This window comes from Oryctolagus cuniculus, chromosome 7 (assembly GCF_964237555.1).
Source record: "Oryctolagus cuniculus chromosome 7, mOryCun1.1, whole genome shotgun sequence".
Lineage (NCBI taxonomy): Eukaryota > Metazoa > Chordata > Mammalia > Lagomorpha > Leporidae > Oryctolagus > Oryctolagus cuniculus.
In genome coordinates this window covers 47,282,810-47,291,695 of record NC_091438.1, presented here as the reverse complement: position 1 = coordinate 47,291,695, position 8,886 = coordinate 47,282,810, and positions in this window count along the sequence as shown.

Sequence of the window (8,886 nt, the reverse complement as noted above, 5' to 3'; positions counted from 1 at the left end):
GAAATCTGAGCTCCTTCTATGATTTCTCATCCCTTTAACACAGTACATCCATGATTTACTAAATTGAGGGAAGTGGAGTTTAATTTTTATTTCAGGTCCTTGCCATTCATGAAGAGAGGAATTGTTTTAAAAATAAAGATGTATTTATTTATTTGAAAGTCAGAGTTACAGAGAAAGAGGGAGAGACAGAGAGAAAACTTCCATCTGTTGGGTTACTCCCCAGAAGGCTGCAACAGCCAGGGTGGGCCAGGGTAGACCACACTGAAGCCAGGAGCCAGGAGCTTCCTATGGGTCTCCCATGTGGGTGCAGGTGCCCAAGCACTTGGGCCATCTGCTGCTGCTTTCCCAGGCCACAGCAGAGAGCTGGATTGAAAGTGAAGCAGCCAGGATGCCAACTGGCATCCATATGGGATACTTGTATTGCAGGTGCCGGGGCAACTAAACCTGTCACACACACACACACACACACACACACACACACCGCCCCTTTATTTATTTGAAAGTCAGAGAGAGAGAGAGAGACAGAGAGAGAGAGAATCTTCCACCAGCTGGTTTATTCCTCAAACACCTGCCAGGAGGGCTGGGCCGGGTGAAAGCCAGGAGCTATCAGCTTGCTGTCTCCAGGGTGCAGGACGCTGGATCTGCAGCTGAGGCAGTACTCGAACCCAGACACTCCGATATGGGATGCAAGCATCCCAAGTGGCATCTTAATTGTTGTGCCAAATGCTCACCCTTAAAATACCTTTTTTAAAAATACACATATATGGGCCGGCGCCACGCCTCACTAGCTAATCCTCCGCCTGCGGTGCCAGCACACCGGGTTCTAGTCCCGGTTGGGGTGCCGGTTCTGTCCCGGTTTCCCCTCTTCCAGGCCAGCTCTCTGCTGTGGCACGAGAGTGCAGTGGAGGATGGCCCAAGTCCTTGGGCCCTGCACCCGCATGGGAGACCAGGAGGAAGCACCTGGCTCCTGCCTTCGGATCAGCACAGCGCGCTGGCTGTAGTGGCCATTTGGGGGGGTGAACCAACGGAAGGAAGACCATTCTCTCTCTCTCTCTCTCTCTCTCTCACTAACTCTGCCTGTCAAAAAATACACATGTATGTTAGTATGGTCATGAAAAGAGATTCGTGCATATACATTTAACTGCTAGTGTGCTAGGGTGAAGTGGGAGCAAGATGAACTACCATTATTTTAAATTTTCATTGTCCTAATTAATAATGAGGTTGAGCATCTTTCCACATATTTATTAATCATTTGAGTGTCCTGTGAATTGCCTGTTCATTTTGTTTGCTGATTTTTTTATTATTTTTTTTTTATTTTTTGACAGGCAGAGTGGACAGTGAGAGAGAGAGAGACAGAGAGAAAGGTCTTCCTTTGCTGTTGGTTCACCCTCCAATGGCCGCTGCGGCCGGCGCAGTGCGGCCGGCACACCGCGCTGATCTGATGGCAGGAGCCAGGTACTTATCCTGGTCTCCCATGGGGTGCAGGGCCCAAGCACTTGGGCCATCCTCCACTGCACTCCCTGGCCACAGCAGAGAGCTGGCCTGGAAGAGGGGCAACTGGGACAGAATCCGGCGCCCCGACCGGGACTAGAACCAGTGTGCCGGCGCCGCAAGGCGGAGGATTAGCCTAGTGAGCCGCGGCGCCGGCCTGCTGATTTTTCTATTGTACCATTGCTTTTCCTTAGTGATTTGTAGAAGTTGTTTTTTTTTTTTTTTTTAATTCTGGCTACTATTCTTTGACAGATTAGCTAAGAATATCTGTCATTCTTCCATTTGTCTTTTAACCTTATTTATAGTGCTTTTTTCTACATAAACTTGTAGAAAATTCTATTCAGCTTCTCCTTTGGACCTATAATATTTGTGCTTCATTTAAGTTTTCTGGGCTGGTGCTGTAGTGCAGTCCGATAAGCCGCAGCCTGCAGCACCAGCATCCCATATGTGTGCCAGTTTGTGTCCCGGCTGCTCCTCTTATATACCAGCTCCCTGCTATGGCCTGGGAAAGCAGTAGAAGATGCCCCCTAGTGCTTGGGCCCCTGCACCTGCGTGGGAGACCCAGAAGAAGCTCCTAGCTCCTGGCTTCAGATCGGCTCAGATCTGGCCATTGCGGCCATCTGGTGTGTGAAACAGGGGATGGAAGACCTTCCTCTTCATCTCCCCTTCTCTCTGTCCGTAACTATGCCTCTCAAGTAAATAAATAAATCTTTAAAAAAAATAAAGAATGTCTAAAATGTGAAATGTACACTGTTTTTGCCACCTAGTTTCCATTTCCCCTTCTTGTGGTAACAGCATTCTGATTTTAAAATGAGGTTTCCCTTCCCCTCACACCCACACACTCTCCTGGGCTTAAGATAGAACCAACCTTACCCATAGCTTTGGGGTCGGCACAGGTCCCAAGGCTAGCCCTTCAAAACTTTGCATCCCTCTGCTTAGAAAGACTGATTCAGGAATGAGAGTGTGACACAGCCATAGTCTACAAAGCCTATATCACATGCTCTTTGTTCCCAAGTTCATTTGGGACTACAAGTAAAGACTCTAAAATGCAGAAGTAGCTGAATGGGAGAGATAGGGCAGAAGACAGTGAGGACTGTAGTCCAGACTGGAAATTATGAATTTATGAAGCCATTTGTTGCATATTATTTTGGGCACAAGCCCACTGGAGTGTGATATTAGAACTGAAGGGCAAAATTCAGCATGTTTGTTCCTTTCATAGGTTTCAGTACAAATATAAGAAAGTAAGTCTAGGGACTGGCACTGTGGCTTAGCAGATAAAGCTGCCGCCTGCAGGGCTGGCATCCCATATGGGCGCCGGTTCAAGGCCCAGCTGCTCCACTTCTGATCCAGCTCTCTGCTATGGCCTGGGCCCCTGCATGTTTGTGGGAGACCTGGAAGAAGTTCCTGGCTCCTGGCTTCGGATCGGCACAGCTCTGGCAGTTTGGGGAGTGAACCAATAGATGGAAGACCTCTCTCTCTCTCTCCTTCTCTCTTTCTCTCCCTCTCCTTCTCTCTCTGTGTAACTCTTTCAAATAAATAAATAAATCTTTTAAAAAAAAGTAAGTCTGAAAGTAGTATATTTAAAATAGAGAATAAGAGATGGCTTTACTAAAACAGGCTCTCGCTGCATATGGCCTGCAATATACAACCCCATAGCTTATGGGGTAGAAAAAGCCCCAAACTAAACATTAAGGTGGAGGCAAAAAGACTGGGCAGAAAATAAGACTGGGGTTCCAGGCTGTTCTCACACATACGCAGTTAATCATTTTCTCAGAAGAGAGGTCTAGCTAACCTACAGATGGTACATCAGCACAGAAGGTTTCTGTTTTGAATTACTTAGGGTAAATACCACGAAACGGAACCAGGTGATGGTGGAGCACTCAGGGTGTTTCCTAGGAGTCAGAACAGGGTTAAACATTGTATCTACAAAGAAAATCTTTGACTGTAGAAGCAAACAGGCTAAAGGCTTCTGAACTTTTATGGGAACTTTTTGGCCACAGAAACGTCATGCTTAGCAATCTATGAGGGTATTTCAAAATGTTTGTGGGAGAAATGGAATGAAAAGATAAATTTATGTTGGTGCAAAAACCATTTGAAACCTCAAAGTTTTTTCATAATATGCAGTTTCTGCAAAATGTTTGAAGATCCCTACCTCGTATTGTACTTTCTAGGTTCGCAACCTGTACCATAGCTAAGATTGATGAGTAGTCCAGGAAAGGATACCTTCCCAGACCCACCTCTGGGACAGCCATGGAGAAAAGGGGACCTGTATCCTCCAGCAAGAAGACAAAGGGTCATGGTGGACATGGAGCAAAGCCAGAGGCTCCCAGCTAGCTAGCTAAGAACTCTCTCTCCTGCCAGAGGGAGTCCTCCACATTCCCTCCTGGCTGGAGTATACGGTATGTGCTCTTTTCCAGTCTGATCCTCTTTCTAGCATTAGTTTTCACTGCAGTTACTCTCTTCTTGTTGTTAATATTTAGTTGTGCCAGATACAAGTAAGTCAGCCATAGGTTTCCAGGCCTTAAGGAAACTTATCCAAACTGAGGGAAGACTACGTCAGCCAGAAATCCTGGTCTTAGAGCTACACACAGTAACCAGTTCAAGTCTTGGGTTGTCTCTCATTGGGGAGAAGTCTTGCTAAGTACTCTTTTATATAGGCATAAACATTTTTTAAACCAACAATCACTCTCGCCTTACTTCATTTCCAACATAATTACAATTTTGTTTAGATAACCACCCTCCATAGGACCATGAGCTAAAATTTAAGTCAGAGAGGTAGCTTGGGCCCAGATCATACTGTAGGCCACTTAGGAATTTTGTTATATTCTAAATTCACTAAAACAGAAGTTCCATGAGACCCTCGATTTTTTGTCACTGCTCAGTCTCTGGAGTAGTTCCTGACATACGGCAGATACTTTTTTTTTTTTTTTTAATTTACTTGAGAGGCTGTTACAGACAGAGGAAGAGACAGGGAGAGAATAGTCTTCCATCCACTGGTTCACTCCCCAAATGGCTACAACAGCCAGAGGTAGACAGATCCAAAGCCAGGTGCCAGGAGCTTCTTCTGGGTCTTTCATGTGATGTATGGGCCCAAGCACCTGGACCATCCTCTGCTGCTTTCCCAGTTGTATAAGCAGGGAGCCAGATGGGAAGTGGAACAGCCAGGACTCGAACTGGTGCCCATATGGGATTCTAGCACCGCAGGAGGAGGCTTAACCTCCCAGGCCGTAGTGCCAGCCCTGCCAATATTTCACATGTGTTAAATGCAAGTGCAATGGCAGGACTTTGTACAGGGAGTATGGAAATGCGCCATACAGAGAACAGAGTCTCCACCTCTGATTCAGCTCTCTGCTAATGTCTGGGAAAGCAGTAGAAGATGGCCCAAGTCCTTGGGCCCCTGAACCCACATGGGAGACCCAGAAGGAGCTCCTGACTCCTGGCTTCTGCCTGACCCAACCCTGGCGGTTGCAGCCATTTGGGGAGTGAATCAGTGGCTGGAAGATCTCTCTCTCTCTCTGCCTCTGCCTCTCCTTCTCTGTAACTCTGCCTTTCAAATAAATAAGTAAATCTTTAATTAAAAAAAAAAAAAAAAGCCGAGTGGTGAAATGACGGGGACTTAAATGGCTGGTCATGGTGGAGGTAGAGAGAAGTAGCCAGATTCATATATTTTGAAGAGGGAGGGACAGGATTTGCTAATCTGGGCCCTAAGAGAAGTAAAGACAAGAATAACAAAATAGTGATTGAGCAATGTTTAATTAAAATCACACAGCTGGACAACAAAGCTTTGAAGAGTTGCTGGAATTTCTCTTTATTTTACAATGTCTTAATTGTGGTAAAATATACATACAATTCAGCATTTTAACCATTTCAAGTACATAATTCAGTGCATAAATCTATTTACAATGTTAGATGACCATCACCACTATTTCCAGAAGGCTTTTTGGAGCAGTTTTAGATTCACAGCAAAGTAGAGCAGATGGTACAGAGTTCAATCTATGCCTTGCCCTCACACACCCAAACCTCTCCCACGTAGAACTTTTTATCACCCCAAAAAGAATCTATGTACCCACTAAGCAATGTCTCCCCAGTTCCATCCCCTCCCACCCGCTGGTAACCTGTTTCGTACTTTCTGCCTCTACGCATTTGCCTAATCTAAACACCTCATGTAAATGGAAGCACAATATTTGTCATTTGTATTTCTTCTTCAGTTATGTTTTCAAGGTTCATCTATATTGCAGGATACGTCAGAATTTTACACATATGAGGAGTCTTCAAAGAGTTCATGGGAACTGTATATTATGAAGTAACTATTCATGGATTTCAAATTTTTCTGCACAAAAATGAACTTATCTTTTAATTCTATTTTCCATGAATTTCTGAAGTACTCCTGTTGAAGAGCTTGTCATTGTGAAAGCACAGCATCTTTGTCAAATCCATTGAGAGTCTCAGGAAACCAGACTCGAGGCTATCAGGACCCAGAGGTGAAGCAGCAAGTTCCCGTAGTCCTTGACAAACCTGGCTTCTAAGTATCACACAGCCCACGGATGATCCTAATGGCCTCTCCCTGGCCGAGCTTCAAAGTCCAGCCAAAAGGACATATCACATAAGACTGGGATTTCAGTAACGCCTGTGGAACCACAGGTTCAAAGGAAAACTGTATGTTTTCCTCTCCTTCTCATTCTATGAAGGACGCAGAGACAAGGTATCTTGTAGTAGTGGAGAGCGTCTGAACCTTGGATCCAGAAAAGCAGAAGCGATCAGCCAGATCCAGAGTGTGGGACATTCGCTACTGGACAAATCCCAGTTAATCCACGAAGTCAATGACAAGAAGGGAGGCTGGGGGCAGAAGAAGCTGCCGCTAAAGAATGTAGTGTACTTCATAACCAAATGCAGTGTGTAAAACTGGATTCTGATCTGCATGAACAGTGAAAAGTCAACTTTAAACAACTGGAGAAGTGGCTTAAATGCTATTGAGAAACAGCTGTCAACTGTTAGGTGTGCTAATGACACTGCAGTTACATTTTAAAAAATCACTCAGCTAGGAATATATATATATAATGACGTATTTATGAATTAAATGATACCTGAGATTTGCTTTAAAATATTTTTTAAATGGGGGAGGGATAGATGGGAAAAGATCAAAATGTTGATAATTGTTGAGGTGGGATGAGGACATGGGGCTTCACAGTACTCCTTTCTCTGTTTAAGGTGTGCAAAACGGTCCACAGGAGAAAATTAAAAATAATAATGTATTTAAAAAAAAAAAAAAAACTATGCAACCCAGCTGTGAGTCCTGGCTCAGCCACATGCTAGGTAGCTTACCGTGGGGGAAGCTATAAAATGCGGACCTTAGGGTACAGAGTGTATAGCACTTAACATGTGTGGTTGCATAGCAAATTCAATGTTAGTTATACTTGTTAACTATACTTGTTATTGTACAGGGGCTGGTGCTGTGGCACAATGGGTTAAAGCCCAGGTCTACAGCGTTGGCATCCCATGTGGGTGCCGGTTCAAGTCCTGACTGCTCCTCTTCTGAACCTGCTCTCTGCTATGGTCTGGGAAAGCACTAGAAGATGACCCAAGTGCATGGGCCCCAGAAACAGCTCCTGGCTTCTGATCGGCACAGCTCCAGCCATTGCAGCCATTTCAGGAGTGAACCAGCGGATGGAAGACTCCCCCCCACCCCGTCTCTACCTCTCTCTGTAACTCTTTCAAATAAACAAATCTTTAAAAAGGTAAACTTCCTAGAAAAATGCTTAGCAAGATCTATGAAAAGAGTTTATAAACATATTGAAGAAGGGCCGGCACTGTGATGCAATGTGTTAAAGCCCTGGCCTGAAGCGCTGGCATCCCATATGGGTGCCAGTTTGAGACCCGGCTGCTCCACTTCCTGTCCAGCTCTCTGCTATGGCCTGGGAAAGCAGAAGATGGCCCAAGTTCTTGGGCCCCTGCACCCATGTGGGAGACCCGGAAGAGGCTCCTGGCTCCTGGCTTCAGATCGGCACAGCTCCGGGCATTGCGGCCATCTGGGGAGTGAACCATCGGATGGAAGACCTCTCTCTCTCTCTGCCTCTCCTCTCTCTGTGTAACTCTGACTTTCAAATAAATAAATAAATCTTTAAAAAAAATAATACTTGAAGAAAACATAAGGTATTTCTTATTCTTAAGAATATGCATTGGTTCAAAGAGGTCGGTTTTCCCTAAATTAGGATAAAAATTTAATGTGATCGAAATAAAAATATTAGCAAGATTTCTGATAGGTTAACAAGCTGATTCTAAATACCATTTAGAAAAATAAAAAGTAAAAATATCAAAGAAAAATTCTAGAAAAGCAAAGTGATGACTACTCGATTTTAAAATACTTCAAAGGGAATGGTGTTATGGTGTAGCAGGTTGTAACTGGCCTGCAATGCCAGCATCCCATATGAGCATCGGTTCAAGTCCTGGCTGCTCCACATCTGATCCGGCTCCCTAATGTGCCTGGGAAAGCAGTGGAAGATGGCCCAGGTGCTTGGGTCCCTGAACCCATGTGGGAGATCTGGATGAAACTCCTGGCTCCTGGATTCAGCCTGGTCCAGCCCCAGCCATTACAGCCATTTAGGGAGTGAAGCATTGGATGGATGATCTCTTTCACTCTGTCTCTCTCTCTAACTCTGCCTTTCAAATAAATAAAAATTAATTTTAAAAAATATATGGCTGACTGGCGCCCCAGCTCACTAGGCTAATCCTCCGCCTGCGGCACTGGCACCCTGGGTTCTAGTTCCAGTTGGGGCGCCGGTTCTGCCCTGGTTGCTCCTCTTCCAGTCCAGCTCTCTGCTGTGGCCCAGGAGTGCAGTGCAGGATGGCCCAAGTGCTTGGGCCCCTGGGAGACCAGGAAGAAGCTCCTGGCTCCTGGCTTTGGATCAGCGCAGCTCCATCCATCGCGGCCATTTGGGAGGTGAACCAACGGAAGGAAGACCTTTCTCTCTGTCTCTCTCTCTCTCACTGTCTAACTCTGTCCAAAAAAAAAAAAAAAAAAGATGGCTACAGTGTAGGATGTGCAAAAAAAAAAAAAAAATTCATAGCGCTCCATTAATTAAATGTGATACTGCTCAAGTACATATTAATGGACTAGAATAAAAAAAAAAAAAACTAAAAGTAAACCCACAAAACATTTAGGAATGGATTTAATTTGTTACTCCCATATATACACAAAAATAAATCCTTCTAGGCAAAAGGGAGGAAAAATTCCAGATCAAAGTAACAAAACTGTGAGATTCATCTTTTAAGGATTCAGATATCCCTCTAGTTTGTCTTTGGTTCTTTCAAATCTCAACAAAAAATACTTATAGGAGCAGGTGTTTGGCTTATTTGTTAGGACACCTGCAACCCACATTGAAGGGCCTGGGTTTGACC